The sequence below is a fragment of the Dermacentor andersoni genome, chromosome 7 (genome assembly GCF_023375885.2).
Source record: "Dermacentor andersoni chromosome 7, qqDerAnde1_hic_scaffold, whole genome shotgun sequence".
Taxonomy (NCBI): Eukaryota; Metazoa; Arthropoda; class Arachnida; order Ixodida; family Ixodidae; genus Dermacentor; species Dermacentor andersoni.
The window spans coordinates 47,590,439-47,607,999 of record NC_092820.1 but is presented as its reverse complement, the minus strand read 5'-3'; positions in this window follow the sequence as shown (position 1 = coordinate 47,607,999).

Sequence of the window (17,561 nt, the reverse complement as noted above, 5' to 3'; positions counted from 1 at the left end):
ACGCATTTGGGCGAGGCAGGCCTGAAGAGCTTCCACCGTCGTCATGGAGTGGCTGATGCGTGCTTAAGGCACGTCGGCACTCTCATTGGTCGGTCTTGCATTTAGCTTCGACAGCTTCCTTTTAACGCAGCAGCCATGTGGCGTTAGAAATATCTCTGGGGCAATGATTATTGAGTTTCAAATGTGACAGCATGTGGCCCGGCTCTGGTGTGTGGCAGTCAAGTGTTGCAGAGCGATTTCGAGGTGTTCTGGCATCTTCTTGGTGCACTTAACGTGATGTGTGTTTGTACGAGGTTGCTGAATATTTGCTGTGGAGCCTTTGGGTGCAGCGGTAACTACAGTATGCGGTGATTTCTTTTGCCTGCCGAAGCGACAGGCGTCATAAGTTGCGGCATCTGTATTTGTTGTAAACTATTTTGACAGCAGCGACTTTTTTTTCTCAATACAGAACAGCCTGTCGGGCTATGTCAAACAAGAATTGGAAAAAAATTTGCCGCTATGATCGGTTGGCATATGAACTAAAACATCATAATCACAACGCGTTTGTATAAAAATATAGGAATGCATTAATGTCCTGGTGGTGAGGGGAAAGGTGACGACTACAGAAACCTTGCTAGGCCGTTAGCATCATGCGCCATATGTACACAGGCCGAGAAAAAATACAAATAAGGTGAACACTAACATAATTGCAGAGCAGTGCTTGCTGCTCATCACAAGATAATATACGTTTTGTGATAAGGTATGCATTTACAGGAAGTTTACGCAATATCTGTGTTAAACGAATAGTTTAACAAAAAAATGATCAGAAGTGGCGGCCACATATTTCGTGGATAAATGAAGACAAATACAAATTTCTCACAATAAGGAAAATTGACAATGTAGAAACCGCAACGGGTGGTATTAACCATGCAATCAAGTATTGTGAGGGTTGTGTAATGTAGTTGTTTTACACAGACAACACCAATGTTAACAAATTTTGCCCACACCTTTCATGGCAGAATATATATATATATATATATATATATATATATATATATATATATATATATATATATATATATATTTATGTATTCTATATATATATATATATATATATATATATATATATATCTGGTGCAGCAGTCGAACACAGGTGAACTTGCACAGCTACTAGCCGACGCTGTAGCCTTACATCACAGGCGCACACACGAGCAGACGGAATATAACATCCCTTAAGGGCGTTAAAGCGTATGTCGCGTTCTGTGGCAAATCGCCTATAATAGCACTCCCTCCAATATGCGACATCGTAAAATAATTCTCGTAAAAGTGCGTAGCCCACCACTACGTGCCACAATGGTCCGGTCAAAAAAGACGACGAGGACACGCCAAGCACGCTAAAGGTGCGTAATCAGTGGAATCGGCTGAATCAGGCTTCCGCCTTATTGAGAGGGCCAGTCTAAAAAAATATAATTTTTAGAGAGACACCAGGCGCCAGCGCCTCACTTATCTTTCTTCACCCTCAAGCTGGTGACTCCGCACTTCCCGTCATCGCTATTAGCTCCGGATGCCTCATCCGATTCGCTGGGCCTACCGCCGAAAAGCGCTCGATCCCCGCTGTATACCTACTCCGCCTTCTATCCTGTCAGTCATGGCCAAACAGAAATATTCTTCTAACTGAAACATTTAGCAGGAGGTAGTTGTTCATCTTGACCAGAATGCGACAACAGTTTACATCGAACAATTTTGATACGAACATTTATATCACCACCAGCCAGCGAACATTATATGCGCGCTCTATATGTGTCGGCATGCCAACGTAGGACCTAATCTGAATGGTTAAACTAAATTTGCGTATTAACGTTAATCCTACACGAATAAATGAGAATGTATCTTCGAATTGCTTAAAGCAAGGCAGAAAAATTGAATGTATAGGACGAGAAACACGAATTGCGACGTTATCAGCGACTAAGTGCTATACAATGGTACAAATCAATGCTTATGTCGTGAGTTCAGTGTTACAACAACTATAGCATTTGTATTCCTGTGAGGAAATGGGAAAACCTGATGAACCTGTGCTTATCACGAAAGGGACGCAATGCTGCACCGTTTCGACATAGCGCTATCTACAACAACAAAAGTAGGGAACAGTATGGGCCGATCCCAGAGACGGTGCGCTCTAACGAATCAGCCAAAGCGCCAGCCTTGCGAAGACAGAAGGCGAGCAAGTGGCGCGAGTAACATGTGCTAATCATTTAAATCAGCTTGTTGCCTTTCGCTTGACCAGAGCAGGTGTGCTGTGTTGGCACAGTGGTTAGAGCAATGGACTGCTCTGCTTAAGGCAGACGTTCGGTTCCGCTGTTTGCATCAGAACTGTTCTAAGTCTAGTGACACAGAAAAAGAAGTATTGTAAATTCCCAGGAATGAGGCAAAGAATGCTTCGCCTCAGAAATTATAACAGGCGCACTATTTGTCAGATGTATTTGCTAAAGGAATCTGGGTTGTGCATTCTCCAGCAGAAGATGGTTTGAAGCCAGATAAATAGCATTAACCTGCGTCGAGGATTCGTCGTAAGAAGAATATCGCAGTTGTTGTATCTGGGCACAACATTGATGAGTGAGTGCAGTGCCGTAGCAAAATTCTGAATTTTTTTTCTGTTATTTTCTAAATGGCAACGAGTGCTTCTGTGTAATTATGTCTATGGAGAGCTCAAATGTCATGCCTTGTCTGACGTACGACTAGAAGTTCTGGGAAGTTGGAAAGTGAAATGGATCAAATAATGGCTTAGTTGACGTAGACATCGTTGTCATGGGTACCGTAGTGAAAAACACGCGGAGCGACCTTAAAATGCTTGAGAATATTTGATGTGTATGAAGGTTTCTAAGTAATCTATAGAGTATTTTTAACGTTTTTAAAGAACCAAGAGCTAAAGCTACGTTTATTATTGTAGCAAGAGTTTCATTTTCTTCTTGCGGATCGTAATTTTCAAAACAAGGCTGTCACGAGCATGCCCCTCCTGGCTTTGCAGATAAACTACGTGGCTATCTACGTGTTGCTTGTCTCTCTATACACGAGTACACAAAACGAATATTGGGATCCCTAACTGAAACATATCGCAGGTGTTATTTGTGATACTACACCAAAAAGCTACGAAATTTAAAAGAACAATTTTGCCACGACCATTCTTGCCTCCCTTGTAAGCACTTTTGTTTAGCGCCGTTTATATGCGTTGGAAACGATCTTCAAGTTTAAATTTTGGTGGCACCTTAACACAAATATTTGTCGAATAAACGAAAATCCTTCACCTCATCCTTCAGGTAAGTCAGGAAAGCTAAGTCATTAGCCTGAAAAACGCGGAGCGCGACGTGATCGGCGACACAGTATCATACGATTGTACAAATCAATGTTTACGTCATGCGATGTATGTTCAAACAACGATACCATTTGTGCTCATGCATCGAAATCATCAAACCTTATTAATCCGGGCTCTTTATGAAAGTGATTCAACGCCGGACCATTTCGACGCAGCGTTAACTCCAACGATAGCAGTTCTGAATAAAGCGGGTTCCTCCCACTGGTAGTGTAGCCAAATGAATCGGCCTAAGCGCCAGTGTCACAAAGACTGAAGACGTGAAAGTGAGACGTGGAACACGTGGGGATTATCTCAACGAGCTTATCGGCTTTGGCATGACCGAAGAATGCCTGCATTGTCGCCACAGTGGTTAGAGCATTGGCCTCCTCTGCACGAATATTGATGTTCGATTGTATTGTTGATCAAGCTTTTTTATTAAAATGTTTGATATATAGTGAAACAGACAAAAATGTTACCTGTGCATCCTACGAACTACAATGAATCACCTGGAATGAGGCTCACAATGGTTCACATAATGATCTATAGAAGCTGCACTATTTGTTCTAGGCTTTTGATTAGGCAAACTATTTTAGCTATTCTCCTAAGGAACGTGGATTGAAGAAGAAGGAAAAGCATGAACATGCGCTGAGGATGAGTCACAAGTAAAATATCCCAGCTGTTCATTTTTCCTTGGCATGCACGTGATGGGTGAGTGTATTGCGACAGCGAAATTCTCGATATCCTTCTTGGTATTTTTATTCCAGAATGGCAGCGCATACTTCGACGTAAATGTGCCTATTGATGGCTCTAATCTCGAGTCGTATATTAGTTCAAAGGGTAAATTCTGGGCAGCTGCAGAGTCATGTCAATCGCTAACGCAAAGCGTGACCTTCTAGTCGATGTCGTAGGCACTTTTTTCAAAAAGCATGGGTGAAGCGACATTAAAATTCTTGAGAACGTTTGACGTCTATAAGGGTCACTAAACAACCTATAATGTTTCTGATTATGTTCTTTAGGAAAAACAAGATCCAGACCTCCGTTTGATAAATTACCAGGGATTTCTATTCTTTTTATTTTGCCAAGCATATTTAAAACAACCCTGTCACACCTAGATCCCTCCCCCGTTTGCCTACAAACTACGTGGCCAGATGGACATTATCGGAAAGAAAATGGAGACTGGTTTCGCGAATTATCTGCAAAATAGTAAAAGCGATTGTGCTTTATCTTTTAAGGACACGTGTCAATATTGGAAGCAAATAAATGGGGAGTGGTGAAGTAGTTTCTTAGCAGGTGAAGACTAGCAGCACATTCGATATAAATGACCCTAATATGTGCTACGTAATACAATGGTGTATAGATTACGAGTTTCCCAAAAACGAGGGTATTGTAGTTCTGCATAATGGTACATGGGACGCCCAAGCATTTTTTAGCTACACATAGCGATGTATATTTGCAATTCTCGGTACGAGATGATGATAAAATTAACCATACACAGACGTGGCAACAGATTTCGACATGTTTGGACATGCTTCTTATGCCGACTGCATTAACTTTCGAAGAATGTTGACGACATGCTTTGCATGCTGCAATGATGTGATAAAATTGTCAAGTTTTCCATGGTCATCTGCTGTGCTCGTGAAAAAGAAAGATGTATCCGTTCGCTTTTGCGTTGAATATTGATGACGGAACAATGGCTTTAAGATCTACACATATCCGCTACCTACTTTACGTGCCCTGCCTCGGCCAGATGATACCCCTTATCATCTGCATGGAGGTGGATTTCTCCACTCTGGACCTTATGTCTGCCAACCGGATAGCTGAACTTTAAGAAATTGCCACCGCGGCCTGCCAGAGCGTCCACCTTAACTGTGGGAGGCCGAGTGGTTGTTTCGCATCGCCTCCGGGTGTCCATTGGTCAGCTAAACACCGACAAACCTATACCTCAGGCGGGCGCTTGGCTTTCTTAATATTTACTGCGCGTGGAAAAGATGCGGCACCCTAAAGAACCTTTCCAACCAACATAAGCACAAATAAGGATGTCTGTTGGCACCATGAGGCCAAATTCACAATAGGTAGGTATCTTCCCATCGTTTGGAGCTTCCGCAGTTGCAGAGCAACAGGCTGCCAGCAGGTATGTACTTCTTGCTGGTACGTACGGCACCGAAGCAGTGGTGGATGCAGCACAGTCGATGGAATGGGGGTAAGGAACAAGGGGTGCCCAGAGAACCTCGAAAATTTTAGAGCCCACTTTACAGCTAGAATCTGGCATGAACAACCAAATGCCACATGGTGGGAAATGTGTAATTATTGGAATATCCTATGGGTTTCTGGCGGCACGTATATATCAACCAAGTCGTACCACATATGAGGCCGGACGCTTCACAATTTCACGATCGCAATTATCTAGATGCTTCAATGGACAACCACCGATTTGGAAGCTGGCGACAGGCACCAACAGACTCGTTTTATACGGTGAAGTCATCCACCGTGCCCTCTCCATGTGCCACTTGGGGAAGGTTCACCATCGCGGCGAAATGAAGCTTGTGCGAACTCTCGCTTATCCTACTGCGGACGTTAGTTCCCTGTTCGCGCAGTGGCACTTGGATTGTGCGTACTAGTTCAGAACAGCTTGCGGCAGTGTGTGCCCTACACGGACCATGTGGCATGGACGTGTGTGCGCGCCGCTAGAGGGCGGTTGCTGCTTGTGCTCGCGTGATAACTGTGGCGTATGAGAAGGGTGCAGTGTAAGCGGAAGCTGGCTCGCTGGCTCCATGTAGAAATCCAGTCTGAGCCGTGACGGCCGAGCATAATCCATTTCCAGGCAGCGTGGTTGTTGAAAACAGACACTCGATGGAAAGAACGAGGACTAGAAGAGCTTGTTCCAAGCGAGCACATATTTAGAAATTCGAAATTCTGGCCGATGGACGCTGGCGCCCGAGTTGAATTCCTCTGGGTTCGCGACGGTGGGTTTCCAATGAACCACATGCCGAAGCCGAAGCGCCCGCTCTAACCAGTGCGCATTGGCTGTGGTTCAGCTGAGCATACATCACATCTTATCCACTCGGTTTCTATTTAGCCGTTACATATGTAGCGAAACGTAGCGAAACGTATGTGCATCCTATATAGTAAACAGTATTATCGTTGATATTTTCAAAACGTCTCGAAGATATGCGCCGCTTAGCCAGGTACCTATGTAAGAAATATGGTCGTAAATATGACGGGCTTCTTTTTATATAGGCTGTTTATCGTAAAAGGTAAAGATCTGCGAAATTGAACGTGTTAGTTAAAGATTCAGGTCAAAAATGAGATTAGGTTTATGCGCAATGACCGGCAATATACGCACATTATTTCTTCATAAGCTGACTCTAAAAAAATTATATAGTGCTAGCGTTGCGCTGCCTTGACAAGACGACGTAGCTGCAGCTGAAATCTGAATTCTTCATATATTTTGCGGGTAGTTATATGGGCTTGTTGATATATGATGTTAATTCTTGTTTTCGCACAGGCATAACGAAACGGATATAAGAGGCACATCAGAGGAGGTTCAGCGCTGAACAAACACCTGCGAACAGTTGTGAACGCCTGCCATGATACCTCGCAATGAACCTCAGGTACCACTTTTGCGCACTGCAAAACAATTTAGGCTACGAAGCGCTCTTGAACTGCAATACGCACGTATTATTTGTTTCTAATAAACGCAGGTTAATAATGCCATAATGCACAGGTACTTTGTCATTATATTTAGAAGATTAGCCCGCGTATGCCACCAGACCTGGCACCAAGTAAGGTAGGTCGTAGTACCAGGCGCTTCGTCAAATTTGCTGGCGCGTGAAATGAGCTCTCTCAACATCGCTTTCGACGGGCACAACTGCATCGTATTTTTTTTGGTTCCATTAGCTGCATGTTCAAAAGCCTTTACGTGGTTCTTATCCTTCGCCCCCAACGGCGCAGCATGCGCTTCGGAGGTCGCGTGCAGGCTTTTCGGCTACTTCATTGATGTCGTCACATCTCCTTTGGGAACCAGGAAGAAGGACTCCCAATGAATTACACACCTCATAACTCGTATGGAAGGTCGCAATAGGTTTTTTGCCTATATTGATTCAATTACCGAAACATTACCCATTACCCAAGAATTACGCATACCGAAGATAGTCATCGTGAGTAGGGTTCTTCAGATTTTTGGGAAATACCCGCCCATAGCTGCGTATACAACACCAGTAAGAGATTTGCAAGCCGGCTTCTAGTGGGATTGAATGGGGTTAAATTAAGAATAATTCTGGGGTGTGACGCGCCAAATTCGTGATTTGGTTATGAGGTATGCCGTATCAATGAATGAATGTGTGTGGTTTAGTGGCGCAAGGGCCAGATATGGCCAAGGAGCGCCAAGACAGTGTAAGTGATTTCGCGGTGGAATGATGAGTTCTGTGAAGAGGATGTAACTTGGCTGTAAAGTGGCCTAAAAATAGTCGCTGTAAAGTGCGTAAAATCTACGTGCTATAAAATTATGGCAATGACTAATGATGAAAACTATGAACACTAAACTTCATCGTAGAAGAATGATGCAAAATAGAAAACATATAAGATGGTAAAATTACTTGGAGCACTGCTCCCTCGCCAGAGCCCTTGAAACACAAGGGCCTACAGGCATGTGCTATGCGAAAGAGCTATCACAGCGGTATCCTCTGAAGAGAGGACCCGCTACGAACATGTGGGGCTAAAAACACACAAGACAACATCTTTCAGAAAACTTAGGAGTGCGTTTGTGTCAAATAAAGATTCTGGGTCGAGTAGCATTACGGGATGTAGGGGGGTGTGCTGCCGGTATGCTAGGGAAAAATGTTTCCTTCGTTCAGATTCGGCTGGCCGACGCTCCAGGAGGACGTGGAGGACGGTCAGCCTTTCCTCGCATCTACGGCAGGTTGGAGGATCAGTTTGAATGAGTAGAAAGTTATGCGTGCCAAATGTGTGTCCTATTCTGAGGCGACAGAATAGGACATCTGTTCGCCGTGATTTTGTTAAAGAGGGCCCAGAACCTAACTGTGGCTTTATCACGTGCAGTTTGTTATTTACTTCTGCGTCCCACATACGTTGCCAGTGGTTTCGCAGTTTTCTTCTTAAGAAAGGATTCAGGTCTGTGACAGGGAACGAAGCAGTAGGATTAACTGCATGCAAGGAAGTTGATGTGGTCATCTGGTCCGCTAGAACGTTTCCCTCGATGCCCCTATGCCCAGGCACCCAGCATATAATCATATGTTGGTTAGATGTATATGCTTTACACAGTACGCAGTAGAGTTGATTAATCACCGGATTTTTGTGGTTACAGAAAGACATCAAGGCTTTCACGACACTAAGGAAGTCCGTATATATAACTGATTTCAGGAGTTTTGATTTATTTATATGCACTACGACCGACAGCAGTGCGTAAGCCTCAGCCGTAAAGATACCAGTCTCCAGATGCAGTGCATCGGTTCCTGAGAAGGATGGACCGACGGCTGCATAGGACACCTCGCCGTGTGACTTCGATGCGTATGTGTAGAACTCCGTGCAGGGGTATTTGTGCTGGAGTTCTCGGAAATGCATTTGGATTTCAATCTCTGGAGCGTGTTTTGTAACTTGCATGAAAGATATATCGCATTGTGTCAGCTGCCACTCCCAAGGAGGTAGCAGCTTGGCTGGATGCATTAGGCGAAACTCGAAGAGTGGAACATGCATTTCTTCATTAAGCTACTCACACGCATCGAGAAAGGCTGTCTTACGGAGGGCCGATTATGAAAGAGTGTAGCATATGTCATCTCGTTAACAGTATTATAACACGGATGTTGAGGATTAGAGTGGACTTTCAAAAAATATGTTTGGCTGATGTATGTTCTCTAGATATGAAGTGACTACTCATTCAATTCTGTATATAAACTTTGTATGGGACTCGTTCTGAAAGCGCCAGTGGCCAGTCGAATTCCTAGATGGTGGACTGGGTCTAGCATCTTTAGTGCGCTAGGGGCGGCAGAGTGATAAATCACGGCGCCATAGTCTAGTCGTGATCGAATGAGGCTTTTATAGAGATTCATTAAACACTTCCTGTCACTACCCCATGTAGTCTGGGATAGAAGTTGCATTATCTTCATTGTTTTTAGACATTTTTTTTTTTTAAGTTGTTTAATGTGGGGGAATGAAAGTGAGTCTGTGGTCAAGTATAACACCTAGAAATTTGTGCTCTTTGTTTACAGGTATTTGTTGTATACCCAGTTCTAAGCAAGGATCGGGGATCATTCCTCTTTTTCTTGTAAAAAGAGCGCAAGAGCTTTTGTTAGGATTAATCTTAAATCCATTCTTGTCTGCCCACATTGACATTTTGTTCAGGTCATGCTGTACCTGTCTCGCACACTGCGGGGTTACACGATTTGAAAGCTATTTGTTTGTCGTCCACGTAGACATAAGAAAAGATTGCCGGCGGTAATGAAGCGCGAAGCGTGTTCATCTTCACGATGAAGAGTGTGCAGCTGAGCACGCCTCCTTGGTGTACACCCGTTTCTTGCGTGAAAGGACGCGAAAGTACATTACCGACTTTTACCGGGAAGGTACGACTGGACAGATAGCTTTCTATTACGTTTAGCATATTACCATGGATGCAAGTTTCTGACAAGTCTCTTAAGATTCTGTAACGCCACGTTGTATCATACGCCTGTTCCATATCGAGAAATATCGTTAGGAAGAACTGTTTATGTATAAATGCGTCCCGGATATTTACTTCTACACGTATCAGATGGTCAGTTGTGCAGCGCCCTTCTCAGAAGCCGCACTGATAAGGATCAAGCATTTTGCTCTGTTCAAGGAAATGAATGAGTCGCCGATTTATCATTTTTTCAAGCACCTTACAAATGCAACTTGTGAGTGCTATCGGGCTGTAGCTTGCCATTGAGGAAGGGTCTTTCCCTTGTTTCAAAACAGGGACCACAATGGCTTCCTTCCATGCGGTTGGAAGGTACCCTGCATCCTAGATGGTGTTGAAAAGCGTGAGTAGTGTAACTTGCGTGTCATTGTGTAAGTTTTTGAGCATTTCACACATGATTCTATCAGATCCCGGTGCAGAGCTCTTGCATGCGCTCAAGGCAGCTCTCAACTCAGCAGCACTAAAAGGCCAGTTGTACGGTTCATTCTGTCGACATTTTCTGATGAGTGGCTTGCATTCTTCTATTTGTTTATATTTCAGGAAGGATTGCGAATTGTGGTTTGAACTTGATACACTCTCAAAGTGCTCCCCAAGTGAGTCAGCCTGATCTTGCAGTGTATCATCCTGTATATTTACTAGAGGGAGTAAAAATGTTTGCCGCCCTCTAATCATATTTACCCTGTTCCAGGCTTTGGCCTCATCTCTAAACGAGTTAATACTCGATAAAAACTTGTGCCAACTTTTTCTTCTGGCCTGTCGGTGGGTTCTCCTACCTTGGGACTTTACTTTTTTAAAGTTGACAAGATTCTCTGCAGTGGGCGAAGCGCGTAGCAGCCCCCACGCTTTGTCCTGATTCCTACGTGCGATTCTGCATTCATCGTTCCACCACGGGACATGCCGTTTGCATGCCGAGTCACTTACTTGACGCATGCATTTAGATGCGGCATCTATTATGAAGGCTGTAATATACTGCAGAGCAGCATCAATTTCTAACGAGGACATGTCATCCCATGATATACTAGTTAAGTTTCGGAATTTCTCCCAGTCTGCTGTTTGAATCTTCCACCTAGAAGCCTGTGGTGTATATTCGTTTTGTTTAAGTGTTCTTAATAGTATGGGGAAGTGGTCGCTTCCGTAAGGATTGTTCGTAACTTCCCATTCGAGTTCAGGCAGTATGGACGGGGAAACTATGCTAAGATCAATTGAAGAAAAGGTAATGTCTGCAAGACAGTAATATGTGGGTTTCTTCTTATTCAGAAGGCACGCACCAGAAGAAAAAAGGAACTGTTTAACAAGACGACCTCGCGGATCTATACGAGAGTCGCGCCACAGGGAGCTGTGCGCATTGAAATCGCCAAGAACAACATAAGGTTCTGGCATCATCATCATCATCATCATCATCATTATCAGCCTGGTTACGCCCACTGCAGGGCAAAGGCCTCTCCCATACTTCTCCAACTGCCCCGGTCATGTGCTAATTGTGGCCATGTTGACCCTCCAAACTTCCTAATCTCATCTGCCCACCTAACTTTCTGTCGCCCTCTGCTACGCTTCCCTTCCCTCGGAATCCAGTCCGTAACCCTTAATGACCATCGGTTATCTTCCCTCCTCATTACATGTCCTGCCCATGCCCATTTCTTTTTCTTGATTTCAACTAAGATGTCATTAACGCGTGTCGCGACTGCCGATGTCCTCCAGGTGGGTCAGTCTGGAGGTGCCGTCTTTGTGAAGCCGAGGCCGAAGACGTGCGTTGCCTCCGCCGGGGGGCCTTAAAGCTCCAAACACCCAGCATCGGCTCAACCGCCAGGATCCACTTTTCCCCAGACACGGCTATGCCGCGCACGGCAACACGCGTGAGGGGCCAACCCTCGTGTGCTCGGGTACGTGGTGTCGCAACACACCAAACGCCTGCTTACGCAGACGATCCTGCGGGCTGGTATGCCGTACTAAGGGACCCTCATTTTTTTGGTACCAGGGGATCTCTAACGTGCGCCTACTGCACGGGACGCAGACATTTTCTCCTTTCGCTTCTAATCGAAATTCTGCCGCTGTGGCTAGGATTTGATTCCGGGAGCCCTTGCTTAGCAGCGCAAGTACAATAACCGCTAAGCAACTGCGGCTGGTCGCGTGCAGTTCGAAGTGAGATCGTATATGTGTATTAGGTGTGTGTTCATGAAATTTCTGCAAGACTGACATGACATTCTATAACCTACCTCTCCCAAGGCGGTGAAAGCCGACTGCGAACCATTGCAATATTTTCTTGAAGTAGCAAGCCTCTTTCTTCAGGCGACGCTTCTCGCGCAGGGACAAATGAGTCCTTAGATATGTGTCGTTTTGATCAAGCCTGGAAACGGATATGTCACTAATAGAGGAATGGCATGCGTGTTTGATATCTGTTTTTACCTTCAGCAATAGGATACACCTAAATGCACTCTTTGGAGATGCAGGGATCATCCATGCGACTCAACATACAGGCTTTCTACAAAGCTAGTCCTGAAGGCGCATGTAGCAAGACGGATGCATATATGGTGGAAGGGCTCTGGCACCTTTAATGCAGTAGGATGCAGGCTCATAAATTATTACACCGTAGGCAAGCCGTGACCGTAATAGGTTTTTGTATAAGCTAACGAAGCATCTCGTGTCGCTTCCCCGTGATGTGCGCGACAAGAGCTTCCGAAAATTTATAGGTGTGAGGCACTTCCTTTTCGAATACTTCAGGTGGGGGACAAAAGTTAGCTTCCCGAATAAACGTTACCTAAAAATGCGTGTTCTCTGACCACAGATATTTGTTCTCCGTTGATACATATCGCAAGGTCTGGCAATTTTTGTCTTTTGTAACAGAAGAGCACGCACATGCTTTCCGAGGCTTACATCAGAGAGTAATATACTGTGCGTTGTATGGCAGTGTAAACAGGTTTTATTTTTACAAGTAGAGTAGAACTCTGCACACCAGCTTGTGGTACACTAGCGTACTGGGTAAATGGACGGGATAAGACTATTCCAACTTGTACTGAAATATGCAGTTCGGGAGTTCACTTTGAAACTTGTGCAGCAAGTTGCCTCGGACGCCTATTTCAGCCAAATCACGGATTCCAAAACGCTAAGCGGTGCGTAATGCTTTCACCATATATAAAAAAAACAGTGACAAAACCTTTTTATACGCAAATGCATGACGCATATTTGTGTCGATGCGGAGAAGGTGATCTGTGGTGGACTTACTTTGCCAGAAACAGCTTTGTCTTTTTTTTTTTTTTGCTTTGAAGAAAAGGGATCAGGCGTTGGTTCGTAACATTCCCACAGAGATTGCAAGTGGAGATTGCCCAAATAGATCAGAGCTATAGGTTTTTCCCTGCAGGCTAAATTCTGGGCTTTTGCCTCTCCTCTGAATAAAAATTATTCTTGCCTTTTTCCGGTCAGATGGGTTGCAGAGAATTCTATTGTGGTTTTAAAGGAGAAGTGGAAGTTCGTCATGTCGTAAGCTTGTCTCTTCCCGGCAGAGACTTATTACAGCTCAGCTGCGCGAGTAGGTGCGCCATGTTACATACAGAATTGTGGGGTTCATTATCTGTTATTTTATTTATTTTATGTTATTTATTTTATGAATACTGCAGGCCTTAGAAGGCCCAGGCAGGAGTAAGAATGTACATACAAAAAAGAAAACACAATAGCTTGAAGAAGGAGTAAAAAAAAAAGCTCCGGAAACAGAGGAATTGCCCCGATGCTGGGGCAGTCCCGGTAATAAGGACATTAGTAGGTTCTTACTCAAACGAAATTAGAATTCCTTGTTTGGAGAAGTATAACGTTTTCCAAGTGTAGCTCCTATCAGATAATTTCGTAATAACTTTTGGCCTTATGCATATACTATTAGTTTTACATTAATCAAACTGTTAGGTTTTATGTGCCAAAAGTGCGATATTGTTACGTTGAAGTAACCTCAAGGACGGAGGAAGAGGACGAAGTCCGCTTGTCCTGGCAGTGGCACGGTGTCGGCGAAGGGGAAACTTCCCACCTTTTCCTGGATTCACCTATAGCTAAACAGACCCCATCACAATAGTTTTCACGGACGTGTGCAGGAATACAACGGCGTCCCCAAAGTATCAAGACGAACTGATCGCAGATACACAATCCGAGAAGCTTCGCCGAAGTCGCCGTAATCCCGGTCTGCCACCAGAGGTGGCTTCGGATGGCAACAAACAGACACCGTCTTCTAGCGTTCCGTGGCAGCTGAAAATGCCGGCGAAAATGTGGACGAATGGCACAGCTTCTATCTATGATTCCTGTGAAGTTTTTGCCTAAAATCGGAGGCTTTCACTAATAATGAAAGCTAGAAAAGGTTACGGAAGAACGTGTGTACAGTTTACACTTTTATTTACAAGTACAGGCCTTTACTTCACCTGATGTTTTTCCCGTAAAAATAACGCTTTTGTGCCCAAAGCATTACAGCAACACAACACTGCCGTAAGCCCAGTACAGGTGATCGTGCGTGTAGTGCATTCACAGGAATTGTATTTGCGCTATCATAGTAAACCTAAAAAAGAGACGCCCATATTTTTTCAGGGTGCGTACTGCTATAGGTCGTGCGAAATCGCTAATGATGTTTGGGAATCTCTTGCGATGACAACACCGCGATCTCATACAGACGTTTAGTACGACATCTTGTCCAAAGTATGAGACATTGTAGAGTGTACGCGAAATATTAGTCTTCGAACCAATAATTCCGTACAAAATCTTTCGTACATTTTTGTTTACATTTTGTAAGTAGTGTTACCATGAACATATTTGCAATATATACAAAAGAAATTTATTTTTGGTTCTGGCACCACTTAAATAGCCAACTATGTACCAATTATTGCCAAATACTACACTTGGAACACCCAATACAAAAAATACCCATTATCTAGTTGCGCATGCTCGAACAATTTTTGATGATTTTCACTACTCTGTACATGTCTCCTGTCAATGAACATTCAATGAACACTGTATCCTGAATGAGCTTGATCATTATTATGGTAATATATTGAGCTTTAGGACTTTCTAGAAACATATCAGGACGTGTTTTATGTTTTAGCGGAGAAACCGAAGTAGTTGCATTGCCGTCTTGTTGAGCCCGTCAAGATACATAGATATAATTGGGGTATCTCAGAGGCGTAAGATTTATTTGTGGGGCAATACCACGTCTACCGAGTCTTTACGAACCATTTTTGGTAACTGCGGCGTGTCCAAGCTATATATTACTGGCGTTGGATGTCTGTAGGCCAGACCGCGGTCAGACCAGTGTGCCCAGAGATCTTCCGCAGGAGCCCGTGAGGTCAAGATAATTGAACATATTTGAAAAGGTTTGAAATAGTAAATTTGTTCTTTCGCTTGAAAGAATAAAATGCAGATTATGGACTAGTGAGATTTTATTTCTGTAGTGGGCATCTGTACAGTGCATATCATCTCGTTATAATGAAATTAGCGCATAATATTGGATACGAAACTAACGGCAATAATTTTGGTATAAGCCGATTTTGCTCAAACTTTCTGACCATTTCTTCATTCATAAAGTACGAAATTTCGTTAAAGGTAGCTGCCGTCCGATGATTCTTTATAAGCATTTGTCCTTACGCATATACTATTGGCTCTAAATAATATAAAATTAGGGGTTTTATCTGCCAAAACCGTAAAATGATTATGAAAGACGCTGTAGGGGGGACCACCGGTTTGATTTTCAACACCCGCGGTTCTTTAACGTGCGCCCAGTGCACCTTAATTTTGATATCGCCATTATCGAAAGGCGGCCCCTCCCGCCGAGATTTTAACCCACGCCACGCGGCTTAGCAGTGCAATTACAGGACCCCTACACCACCACGGCTTTTACCTTGCTAACAGAATGGTAGTTACCAAGCAATTTAGTTAGCTCGGACTGTTCGTGCGGCTAATAAATATTTTAGGCTTGTTTCTTTTCTTGCTTCAATAGAATAATTGGTGAAGGGAAAACCAGACATCCACCCGTTCGTAGCAATTGCTACAAAGGAAACCCATACGGGTTCCTCGAAAGAAAAGCCTCAGAGTTGAAGAAAAATTCGTCCTGGTCCGGGACTCGAACCCGGGACCACCGCCTTTCCGGGGCAGCCGCTCTACCATCTGAGCTAACCAGGCGGCTAGTAGATGGCAGGGCGAAGTCGAATTTGTCGACAACACACGAGGCAAGGCAAGTGTTTGACATAGTAGTTCTGCGGAAACCCGCAAGGTGGAGAGAAGTAATTAGTGAAGGGAAAATCAGACATCCACCCGTTCGTAGCAATTGCTACAAAGGAAACCCATACGGGTTCCTCGAAAGAAAAGCCTCAGAGTTGAAGAAAAATTCGGGTTTCCGCAGAACTACTATGTCAAATACAATAATTGTTATTCAAACAGGGTGTGTATCTTTCTTTTTTTTACTGTAAGTAGCATTGTTTCTTTGGCCTCTTAATGTGACAGGCTAATCAACCACTGTAATGCATCTTTCTTTACATGTAATAAGCAGTGCAGGAAATTATGATTTCTCAAAATTTCTTCAGTATGTCACATGTTCTCATTGCTGAAGCATTTTTACCTGCAATAACATTGGCGAAACTGCTTTGGCCCATGTGTAATCCCATTGAATGAGTCAAAAGAAATTGTTGGCTTTTATTTGTTATTCTGCTGCCCCACAAGCTCTCACTCAAGCAACACATTCCAGGGGGCTTCTGTCAGCAGACTGGTTTTGTGGAAGCTCAATGAGAAGGTCCGGTAAGTAAACCTTGTGAGATGTATGATTGGCTCTTGCTTAAGATCGGAGGACTTCACTACACATGAAGCTTGTATAGAGGCGCTGAAAAAGCTGCCTAACGCATACTCTGTTATATACAAGTAGAAGCCACTTTCCACTCAAAATTACTATTTACAGTGGAATTGTGGTCAAACCATTACAGCGATTCAACACTCCAGTATTGTCAGCACAAGTGATTGTGTATGTAGTACATTTACAAAGATTTTGCTTGCAAAATTATATTGCGTATCAAAAGAATGTGTGAATCTTTTTCAGGGTACATACTCTCGAGAGTTCGTTCACCTCGTATGCGCTCAACTGCGTTCATGATGTGCGAGAATCTCGTTCAGTGACGACAGCACATTAGCCTAAATATGTATAGGCCGGGAAATTCTTGAGTCGAATTCCTACAGTGTACGAAGCATATAACGCGCGTAACATTTCAAAAGGTTGGCTGGAATATTTCTTTGAATTTTCCACAAGAAAAGAACATGTGTCAAATGCCGCAACTCAGATTTCATTTTCCTTTCTTATTTTCAGAGGTAATCAAAATTTGCCTTACAACATACAAAGCTGTTTGACATGTCAAACGTTGGCAGCGTTCTAAGATTCCCCTCCTCATTGAGCATTAGTTCTTACCAGAGTGACCTCACGGTTATGGCTATGAAAATGATGGGTAATGGCTCGCCGTAGCACCCAGCTAGATGGGTAGTAGCATCCAAATTGGTAGTAGCACCAACTTCTATTTAAAACGAGAATGTAACAGATGCTATATAAAAGCGAGAATTCCAGCG